This window comes from Tachysurus vachellii, chromosome 1, assembly GCF_030014155.1.
Source record: "Tachysurus vachellii isolate PV-2020 chromosome 1, HZAU_Pvac_v1, whole genome shotgun sequence".
Classification (NCBI taxonomy): Eukaryota; Metazoa; Chordata; class Actinopteri; order Siluriformes; family Bagridae; genus Tachysurus; species Tachysurus vachellii.
In genome coordinates this window covers 20,563,030-20,572,636 of record NC_083460.1, presented here as the reverse complement: position 1 = coordinate 20,572,636, position 9,607 = coordinate 20,563,030, and the positions used below count along the sequence as shown (strand labels likewise).

The window sequence follows — 9,607 nt, the reverse complement described above, 5'->3', positions numbered from 1 at the left end:
GTTTATTGGTCAATTTAGCTACGTTTGCAGCAAATTATAGCGCTATTAATCTGTCTGCTAAAGAGTTAAGGCGTCAAGTGTTAATAGTTGACAGAGTTAAGTTTGCTAAAGAACCGATTTGCACAAACATCTGTTATTAGCAAAATGCATCTGTGTCGAAAACAATTGTCTTGTATTTTACATGTAATCTACGCATATGTTTAATGAACAGTGAACTTTGCCCGACGGGAGGTAGGGTCGGGGCCTGAAACGGGTCAACGTGACCTGAAACAGCAAACCGTAGATTTTAGAAAGCACTTTGAAACGGTGAGTGTAAATAGTCTAATATATAAATATCTTTCTGACAATAAATGATTACCCTAAAACCGATGTTAGTTAAATGTTAATAAGTTAACTTAATGTAAATGTGATGATTGATGCTAGTTTTTTTTTCTCATTTTCTGTCCGTTCACAGTAACATGAGCTATTTCTGACCTGACAGATTTTGCTGGCATAAGTTTTTTTTTCGCATGTACATGTGCTTGTCGGTAACGCTAGCATATGTCTCAGGTGATTTTTTTGTCGGTTCATATAAGCGTGTATGCATGTACACGTGATTGTCGGTAATGCTAGCATATGTCTCAGGTGATTTTTTTTTGTCGGTTCATATAAGCATGTATGCATGTACACGTGCTTGTCGCTAACACTAGAATATGTCTCAGGTGATTTTTTTCGTCGGTTCATATAAGCATGTATGCATGTACACGTGCTTGTCGCTAATACTAGCATATGTCTCGGGTGTATTAAAATAACCGTTCAAAAATGTGTTTCTTAAAGTTTCTCTTGAAACTTTTATTATTTTTTGTTTGTTTCTAGTAGCAACTTAAACTGCTTAAAAGATGTAGTCATTTGCAGATGTTCCTTAACGTTTTACAGTGAAAGTGATGGAAAAACATTACCATTTCCTTGCCTACATCAAGATTGTCTGTGCACATTTAACTAAATTGATGCACATAAGGGGGGGCACGGTGGCTTAGTGGTTAGCACGTTCGCCTCACACCTCCAGGGTCGGGGTTCGATTCCCGCCTCCACCTTGTGTGTGTGGAGTTTGCATGTTCTCCCCTTGCCTCGGGGGTTTCCTCCGGGTACTCTGGTTTCTTCCCCCGGTCCAAAGACATGCATGGTAGGTTGATTGGCATCTCTGGAAAAATTGTCCCTAGTGTGTGAATGAATGAATGAATGATGCACATAAGTTCCACTTGTCTAAGATTCTTCTTGTTGAAGAATGTATTTTCCTCTAAGCACTGTATTGTTAACATTGTGAACTTGAGTACATTGCAGTGTTACCTGTTTTTTGTGAACAATAAAAAAATAAAATGGTATTATTGTTTAATTTCTTATTAAATGAATAGATAAAATCTCATTTAAGTAGAATAATTTAAATTATAAGACATTGCTTAAATATAACATTTATTTCTACTTAAAATAATTTGTTTAACTTAATACTTATTTTATAAAACATATGCTCAAAAACATTAGTAATGTGAACTAATGAATTTTAGTAAAGACTACTGATGTAAACTTGATTTGTCTATCGCATGACTTAAGATTCTATGTTCAGACAACTTGTTTAGTTTTATCCTGTGTAAAAACTAAAATGGTTTAGTGCAACGGGTTTCCTCGCAAATTTCTAGTAATGTCAACTAATTTGGGTTAAGAGTGTACACTGTTTTCTCATATTGATAAAATTGATAAACATTTGATGCATTTTAATCATGAGAAACAGAGATTATACGTTCTACTGAACCTATACAATAGTGATGCAGTGTATGTGTTCAGGCAACTCTACCAGATGATCTTGCAAACATTGTTGATACTAAATAAATTAACGGTAACTGTTCAAATTTCAAATAAAAAAGATCAATATATTTATTCAAATTTGGTAAAAAAAAAAAATCTTTTTCTGACTAATATTTCTTTCATATGTTCCACAGATTACACTCACCATTCAAGTTCATGCAAGGTAAGTTGGCAATACTTCTTACAGCAATATATAAAAATATATGTATATATATATATATATATATATGTATATATATATATATATATGTATATATATATATACATATATATATATATATATACATATATATATATATATATATACATATATATATATATATATATATATATACAGCGGTATATATATATACACACAATCTTAAAAGGTATTTGTGTAAAATTTTGATTCGGTTAAAATGTAAAAGAAAACTAAAACTGGAAGTTATTCTGGGGCATCTTCTAAATTGGTGTGTGTAGTATAGCATGATGTGTCTGTGTGTGCGTGTTTGGCAAAAAATAGTGTTTATTTGACTACTAAATCTTGTTACATTTTATTTTCTTTGTCCTTGATTAAGAATGAGTTCAGAAGAATAACCACAGTTCCCCTGGAGCCAACCTTTCTGCAAACACTGGACCTCTAAACTCCAAAGCTCCTAAATTTGTTTAAAATGAAGGGTGGGGATGCAGGCATAAAAATAAGAAATATGCTAGATTTTCTCTGGCAGGTAAATGTATATATTACACATTTGATATCCTGCTGCTTCCTGACTTTATAGATTTTTTTTGGAGTTGTACACTGTTAATGTTCGCTGCAATTTTCTTTTGTTTTAACAGCGAGTTGAAGATAAGAGAGATGCTGTGATTCGGTGCCTGCTTTCCTATCTGGGAGAATCATCTGAGGAGCTCATTGAAGCCTATCAGATACATTAATAGATAAATTCAAATTTCATTTTGACTTATGTGTACAGTACTGCAAAAGTCTAAGGCACATTAGTATTTTCATCCTAGTTTACATTAATAACATTCATTTTGCCATTATTTGTAATATTCAAGTGAGATTTTTGTATGCACAGGGAGTCATACAGTTGGTGCTCCACAGAAGTTCTGATCTCACATTTCAGCCTAAATCAAGAAAAACTGTGGCAATATCTCCAAAATGTTAAAAAAAAAAACATCTAAAAAAGAAATTTGTGTCATTTATTACTCACCCTCATGCCATTTCAAACCCGTAAGACCATCGTTCATCTCCAGAACACAAATTAAAACAATTTTGGTGAGTATTCTCGTCGCTTCACAACATTAAGGTTGAACCACTGTTGTCACATTCTCTATTTTAACAATGTTTTTACTACCTTTCTGGGCCTCAAAAGGTGCAATGGCATTGAGCCTATGTGTGGATCAGAAGCCCTTTGATTTCACCAAAAATATCTTAATTTGTGTTCTGGAGATGAACGATAGTCTTACGGGTGTGGAACAACATGAAGGGGAGGAATTAATGACAGAAATTTTATTTTTGGGTGAACTAACCCTTTACGTGCAAAGGGTGATCACACCAAACATTGATTTAGTCAATAGAAGGTAAATGAAAATTAATTTATGAAAACATTTTAAAGGCACTTTACAGAATATTTACACAAGTGCCTAAAACGTTTTACAGTACTGAAGCTTTGCAAGTAGTTTAAGTGTCTTACAGACACAGTTCTTCAGTTCTTAATTTTTTTATTCTTCATTTAATAACAGATTTAACCTCTCTGTGTGGCACTTATCACATAAAAATAAAGAGAACATACAACTTACTGTACAGTATTGTAACCACTTTTTCACTCATTTGTGTATTTGACAGGATGTCAGAAGAGACATGATTGAAGATAGCTTCACCAATCATGTAATGAAGATCGTTGTACTGGGCATCACCGCAGGAGAGGAAGATGCCAACATAGCTGACGTCATCATCGTCATTGAGGGAACTGTGGTACTGTCGGGATGCAAGAATCTTACAAATGCCTGCCTTCTGTTCATGGGCTTCATTTACTCCCTGAACTTAAGCTATCCTTCAAAGCTAAGAAACACATTTGAAGTGTTTCAGAAAATTTTTCTTGGACTGGATGCTTTGAGGGGGGCACGGTGGCTTAGTGGTTAGCATGTTCGCCTCACACCTCCAGGGTTGGGGGTTCGATTCCCGCCTCCGCCTTCTGTGTGTGGAGTTTATATGTTCTCCCCGCCTCGGGGGTTTCCTCCGGGTACTCCGGTAGGGCAGTCTAGGTACCGCCCTATTAAACATGGTTTTCACCTGAATGACAGGTGCGACAGCCTATTGTCTGCTGCTCCGGGTATATTTAAGGCGTAGTTTACGTCATCTGGCTACGCATCGTACAGCCATTATTGTGTGTGGGTGTGTGCGTGCAGTTTGCGGGAGGTATGTAGCTAGCTGTTTGGCTAACATTGCTAACAGAGCATTATTGGGGCGTGTCTTTGACTGATTTTATTAACTTTTGTCCATTTTAGTGCATCTGCTCGTTAGCCCTTCATCACTGTGGACTGCAGGGCCAACGCTCTTTAGACAGCGTTAAGACTGCACTGTTTGTTCTGCTGCTACTTTTATGATTGTGACTATTTGCATTTTATTATTATTTTTTGGTTTTGTTTGTTTTTCACGCTCATGCTGGTGGGTTAGGTGAAGACTGGCTAGTCCGATTTGTCATTTAAAGCGAGCTGTACCGTTCACGGTGCTTGCTTAGCGCCACCGGCTGTTATATTGCCACCAGCAGCGTGTTTGTTTTGTTTATCTATTTGGTTGTTTTTTGTTGGATCTGCGCTCTTCCTAAGGACGGCGTGGAAGAATCGGGTAATATCTCGTACCTGGGAAGATTTAGTTCCTATTTGTTTTGTTTACTGTTGATTTGAGTCTTTTGGCTGAAAGCTCTTTTCAGCTTTAAGTTTTTGGTTTTTTTGTATTTCATGTGATTTTAATTTGAAGCCTGTTGTCTTCATTTGTATTGTTGGTTTTATTTCTTTTTTTTCCTGGTTTTGTTCTTCTCCTTCACCTCCTGCTGCTCCATGGCATGTCTAGGTTCATGAGCTTTTAGCATGAACCTAGTTGAGTCTTTATATCTCTCTGCCTGACCCTTGTGGCCAGTAAATTGTCCATTGTTCCCCTTTATGGTTTGAACTTATTCTAATGCAAGTTGCTGGATTGTACGCGAGTTGAACTAATTGTTATTTTTCCTTTTCTTTTTTTGTTTATTTCAGGAGCTGAAGGCCCCAGTGAGGGAAGCTAGCTGCCTTGGCCCTGTGGTGGTGGTGTTTCTCTCACAGAGTGTTTTGCTATATGATATCTGCGTCTCCCTCACTTAGAGTGGGTGTGGTGTGAGCGTGAGTGTTTTGAGTGGTGTGTCTTAGGATACTCACTGTTCAGCTAGCTCCCTACTGGTAAGCCTCAGCTGCAAAGTTTTTTGTTTTCTTTACTTCTTTTCGTTGTTTTGGTCAACAGTTTTCTACATTTTAATTAATTATTGTGCAATAAAGTATTTTTGTATTTATATCCACGTCTCTTGTGTTCAGTGGTAACGAACCTGTGTGCTATATTTTTGGATATAAATTTCCCTGTTTACAGAAACAGGGTGGCGTTGTCTGCTCTAATTTTTAGTTGTATTAGTGTCAATTCTGGCCCTCCACCGCCCCGCCACACATGCATGGTAGGTTGATTGGCATCTCTGGAAAATTGTCCGTAGTGTGTGAGTGCGTGAGTGAATGAGAGTGTGTGTGCCCTGCGATGGGTTGGCATGCCATCCAGGGTGTATCCTGCCTTGATGCCCGATGACGCCTGAGATAGGCACAGGCTCCCCGTGACCCGAGGTTGTTCGGATAAGCGGTAGAAGATGAGTGAGTGGATGCTTTGAAATTTTCTCCAAAATAATTTTTGGAGAAAATTTCAAAGCATCCACTCACTCTCACTCATCTTCTACCGCTTATCCGAACAACCTCGGGTCACGGGGAGCCTGTGCCTATCTCAGGCGTCATCGGGCATCAAGGCAGGATACACCCTGGATGGCAGAGAAAGCTCTTTGCAGAGAAAGCTATTGGTGTAAGTCTGCTAGCTGGCCATTTTGTTTGGCACTCAAACTTTTTGTATTTGCTAATTGTTTTTCAAGTGAGAATGTCCGCAAAAGACTTGTTAAGCTAAAGTTGTACTGAACTGTTTCACATGGACTGTTTGTCCATTATTTTGATCATTTCTTTAATAAAAGTACTTAAGGAAAATGTCTGTCAGTGTTTTTTTTTTATTGAAGACATCAGTTATAATGCATCACAAATTAGGTTAGATAATGTTTAAAGAATATTTAAAGTAAAGGTTACTCAGGATAACTAAAAAAGATAACTAGGCCTCTTGAGTAAACAAAATGCAATAAATCATCATATATTTACATATAAGCATTACTTAAGTAATATTTACAAACAAAAAGTCAATAAAATTAACTGGGAATTCCCAAGTAAACTTAACAATTAAAAACTTAAAAATGTCTAATTAAACTTACTAATAATTATGTTTAGGCTTTTACTTGGCAAATGTTTGTAAATTTACTAGCCTTTTCTGAGTGAAAAAACTTTCCAAGCTTTTTTCAAGTAAATCCCACTCCAAATTTTTTACAGTATACCTGACCATGCATCTAATACCTGCGTCTGTCATAACCTTTCGTTATCTGCTTTTAATTAGGCTACCAAATCTCTCAATTCATGTAATTCATCATCTATTATTGCAAACCACACAAATGACCTACCAATAACTATGGAAATAGGTGGATCCAATAGATTATTGTACCTTGCTATCCCCCAAACAGGGAAGATGCTGTCTGGTTAAAAAAAAAAAATAAAGATGGCCAACAAAATATCAAGCAACAGTACCCACACTTCCACATTGCACAATAGTATCCTGCTGACTATGCCAGAATGTGGCGGTAATAAGAGAAGAAGAGATGAGGGGGTGTGCGATTTTGGTTGCTATGAGAAAATCCTGCTAACTGCACCAGAATATGGTGCTGTTGAGTTGGAGCACGCTGCAGTTACAATTGCACAAAGCCACGAAATGGCATTTAACCCATTTCTATACCTCAATCCATATATCTTCTACTAGAAGTCTGACTATGCCTCCACAGGAGTTTAACCCAGGGAACTATTAACGATATCCTAACAAGGAGGTGGGAGTAAGTCACACATGTGCAAGTCTCAAGTAAGTCTCAAGTCTTAACCTTCAAGTCTCAAGCAAGTCTGAGTCATTTTTTGTGAGAGTCAAGTCAAGTCAAGTCAAGTCACTGCTTTATGTCAAGCATTTCAAGTCAAGTCGTAGCATGAGTCAAGCAAGTCACTGGCAAGTCATACAGATGTTTGATGATTTAACTAAATGTATATATTAAACAAAGTTAAATCTACAGTATTTATGGACTATGAGAGTTTTATTTGCACCAAAAAATGATTATATGCATTTATTTTTAAAAGGTGTCCACATACAGGTGAGTTGTAAATAAAAATAAAAATGAATAAAAATCAAAACTACAAAGCCTAAGATGTAAATGTAGCTGAAATAAGGCCAACATAAAAGCATGAAAAGTTTCAATATGCCTCAAACATGGCAGAAGACCTTGGAAAAGTATATATATAAAAAAATGTACAATGGTTTCTATGCAACCAAATGGCATTGGGACATGAACACATCCTTAAATTAGATCCTTCCTTTTTAACAACAGAATAACAACAACAATCAATCACGTCAATAAAAAATGTAAATTATTGAATCACACAAACCTGAATTAACTATTGGGGGGAGAGAGAGAGAGAGAGAGAGAGAGAGAGAGAGAGAGAGAGAGAGAGAGAGATGATTGGAGTGAGTGTAATTTATTAATTAAAGGGATAGTTCACCTAAAAATGAAAATTCTGTCATCTTTTTCTCACCATCATGATGTTACAAACCTTATAAATTTCTTTGTTTTGATGAACATACATTTAGAACTTTTGAGGACTGTTTGTAACCAAACCATTCATGAACCCCATTCACTTCCATAGTGGGGAAAAAAGAATACTATGGAAGTGAATGGGGCCCATGAATGGTTTGGTTACATTCATTCATTCATTTATTTTCTACCGCTTATCCGAACTACCTCGGGTCACGGGGAGCCTGTGCCTATCTCAGGCGTCATCGGGCATCAAGGCAGGATACACCCTGGACGGAGTGCCAACCCATCGCAGGGCACACACACACACACTCTCATTCACTCACGCACTCACACACTACGGACAATTTTCCAGAGATGCCAATCAATCTACCATGCATGTCTTTGGACCGGGAGAGGAAACCGGAGTACCCGGAGGAAACCCCCGAGGCACGGGAGAACATGCAAACTCCACACACACAAGGCGGAGGCGGGAATCGAACCCCCAACCCTGGAGGTGTGAGGCGAACATGCTAACCACTAAGCCATCGTGCCCCCAGGTTGGTTACAAACATTCCTTAAAATATCTTCCTCCGTGTTAGTGTTAATTTGGTCAGACGAGACGAGACGAAATATGTTCGTCAACAACCTTTTTTTTCATGACTAAGACGAGACGATGACAAGACTGCACCACTGTCCAAAAACGCTGACTAAGACTAAATTAACATGCATTATTGTTGATGAAAAAAGATGAGACGAAAATGTTTTTGTATAAAATAAAAACTAAGATAAAATCTCTCTTCATTTTCGTCTACAATTGTCTCTGCTTTTTCATCAGCTGTTACGCCTTTAAAATATTCACAACGAGTTTGCGGCTTCGCGCTGATGCTCAAGTTACAGGTCCGCGAAGCGGATCCCGCTTATTATATTGCTACCTACCAAATAAATCGATAATTTGACACAAAATGATGATTTAAAAAGGAGTTTATTGATTTAAAAACAATTGTATTGTTTCCGCTAAAGAAAATAGTGCGCTCCGTCTCTATGGTTAGAATCCTGTGTGTCCATGGCAACGCTCTTGTTTTTTATGGCAACGGTGTGTTATAGTTCGCAGCGATCTGTTATCAAGAAATAAAATAGTGTGTGCGTAGAAAGAATTCGTCCACACGCCGCTCAAAAAAAACCAAAAACTCCTGAGCGCAAGTCCACCCCTGGTCTAGGCAGCTTTTTGTGTTAAATTATATTTCCTGTCGCTGCGCAGGCTCTTTTATTGTACATGACAGCTTATGTCCCGATGACCGGTCTTTGCATTACGATTAAAAGCAGTATCAATAAAGTAAAAAATGTGATGTGCAGTCAAGTTCGAGTGTATGCACTGTTTAAACGAGTGTTCTCAACTTCTCACTGATACTTTTGTGATTCGCGGAGTTTTGATATTGTTTCTTATTCAAAAGTGGTGACAGAAAAAACTCAGCACCCCCAACCTGAAACCTCTTCCCAAGCCCCTGTCACAATCACATCATAATCAAAATTAATAATTAGGCTTAAAAACAAATGTATATGTAAGGGAATCAAGTTTAACAATTACATGCAATATTGCTCCAAATATCATCAATAATATATATATATATATATATATATATATATATATATATATATATATATATATATACATACACACCTACAGTTTTGATCTTAGGCTTTTCATTAAGTTATTTATTTCCACTATAACACTTGTGTTCCTGATATTATTGCATTTAATGAGGCCTTGTAGTATTTATTCTTACAATAGATTCCAGATGTGGTCAAGCTAAAATTTTTTGACTAAAACTAGACTAAAATTAAAAGACTTTTAGTCGATT

The 9,607-nt window shown here is 36.9% G+C and overlaps 1 long non-coding RNA gene across 1 annotated transcript; it reads left to right on the top strand.

Moving 5' to 3' along the window:
* The first annotated feature begins 247 nt into the window (after positions 1-247).
* LOC132841664 (uncharacterized) lies at positions 248-3,185 on the top strand. Its single transcript, XR_009647951.1, has 4 exons — positions 248-306; positions 1,974-2,002; positions 2,397-2,546; positions 2,656-3,185. It is a non-coding gene; the product is annotated as an uncharacterized LOC132841664 (long non-coding RNA).
* The last annotated feature ends 6,422 nt before the right edge of the window (positions 3,186-9,607 follow it).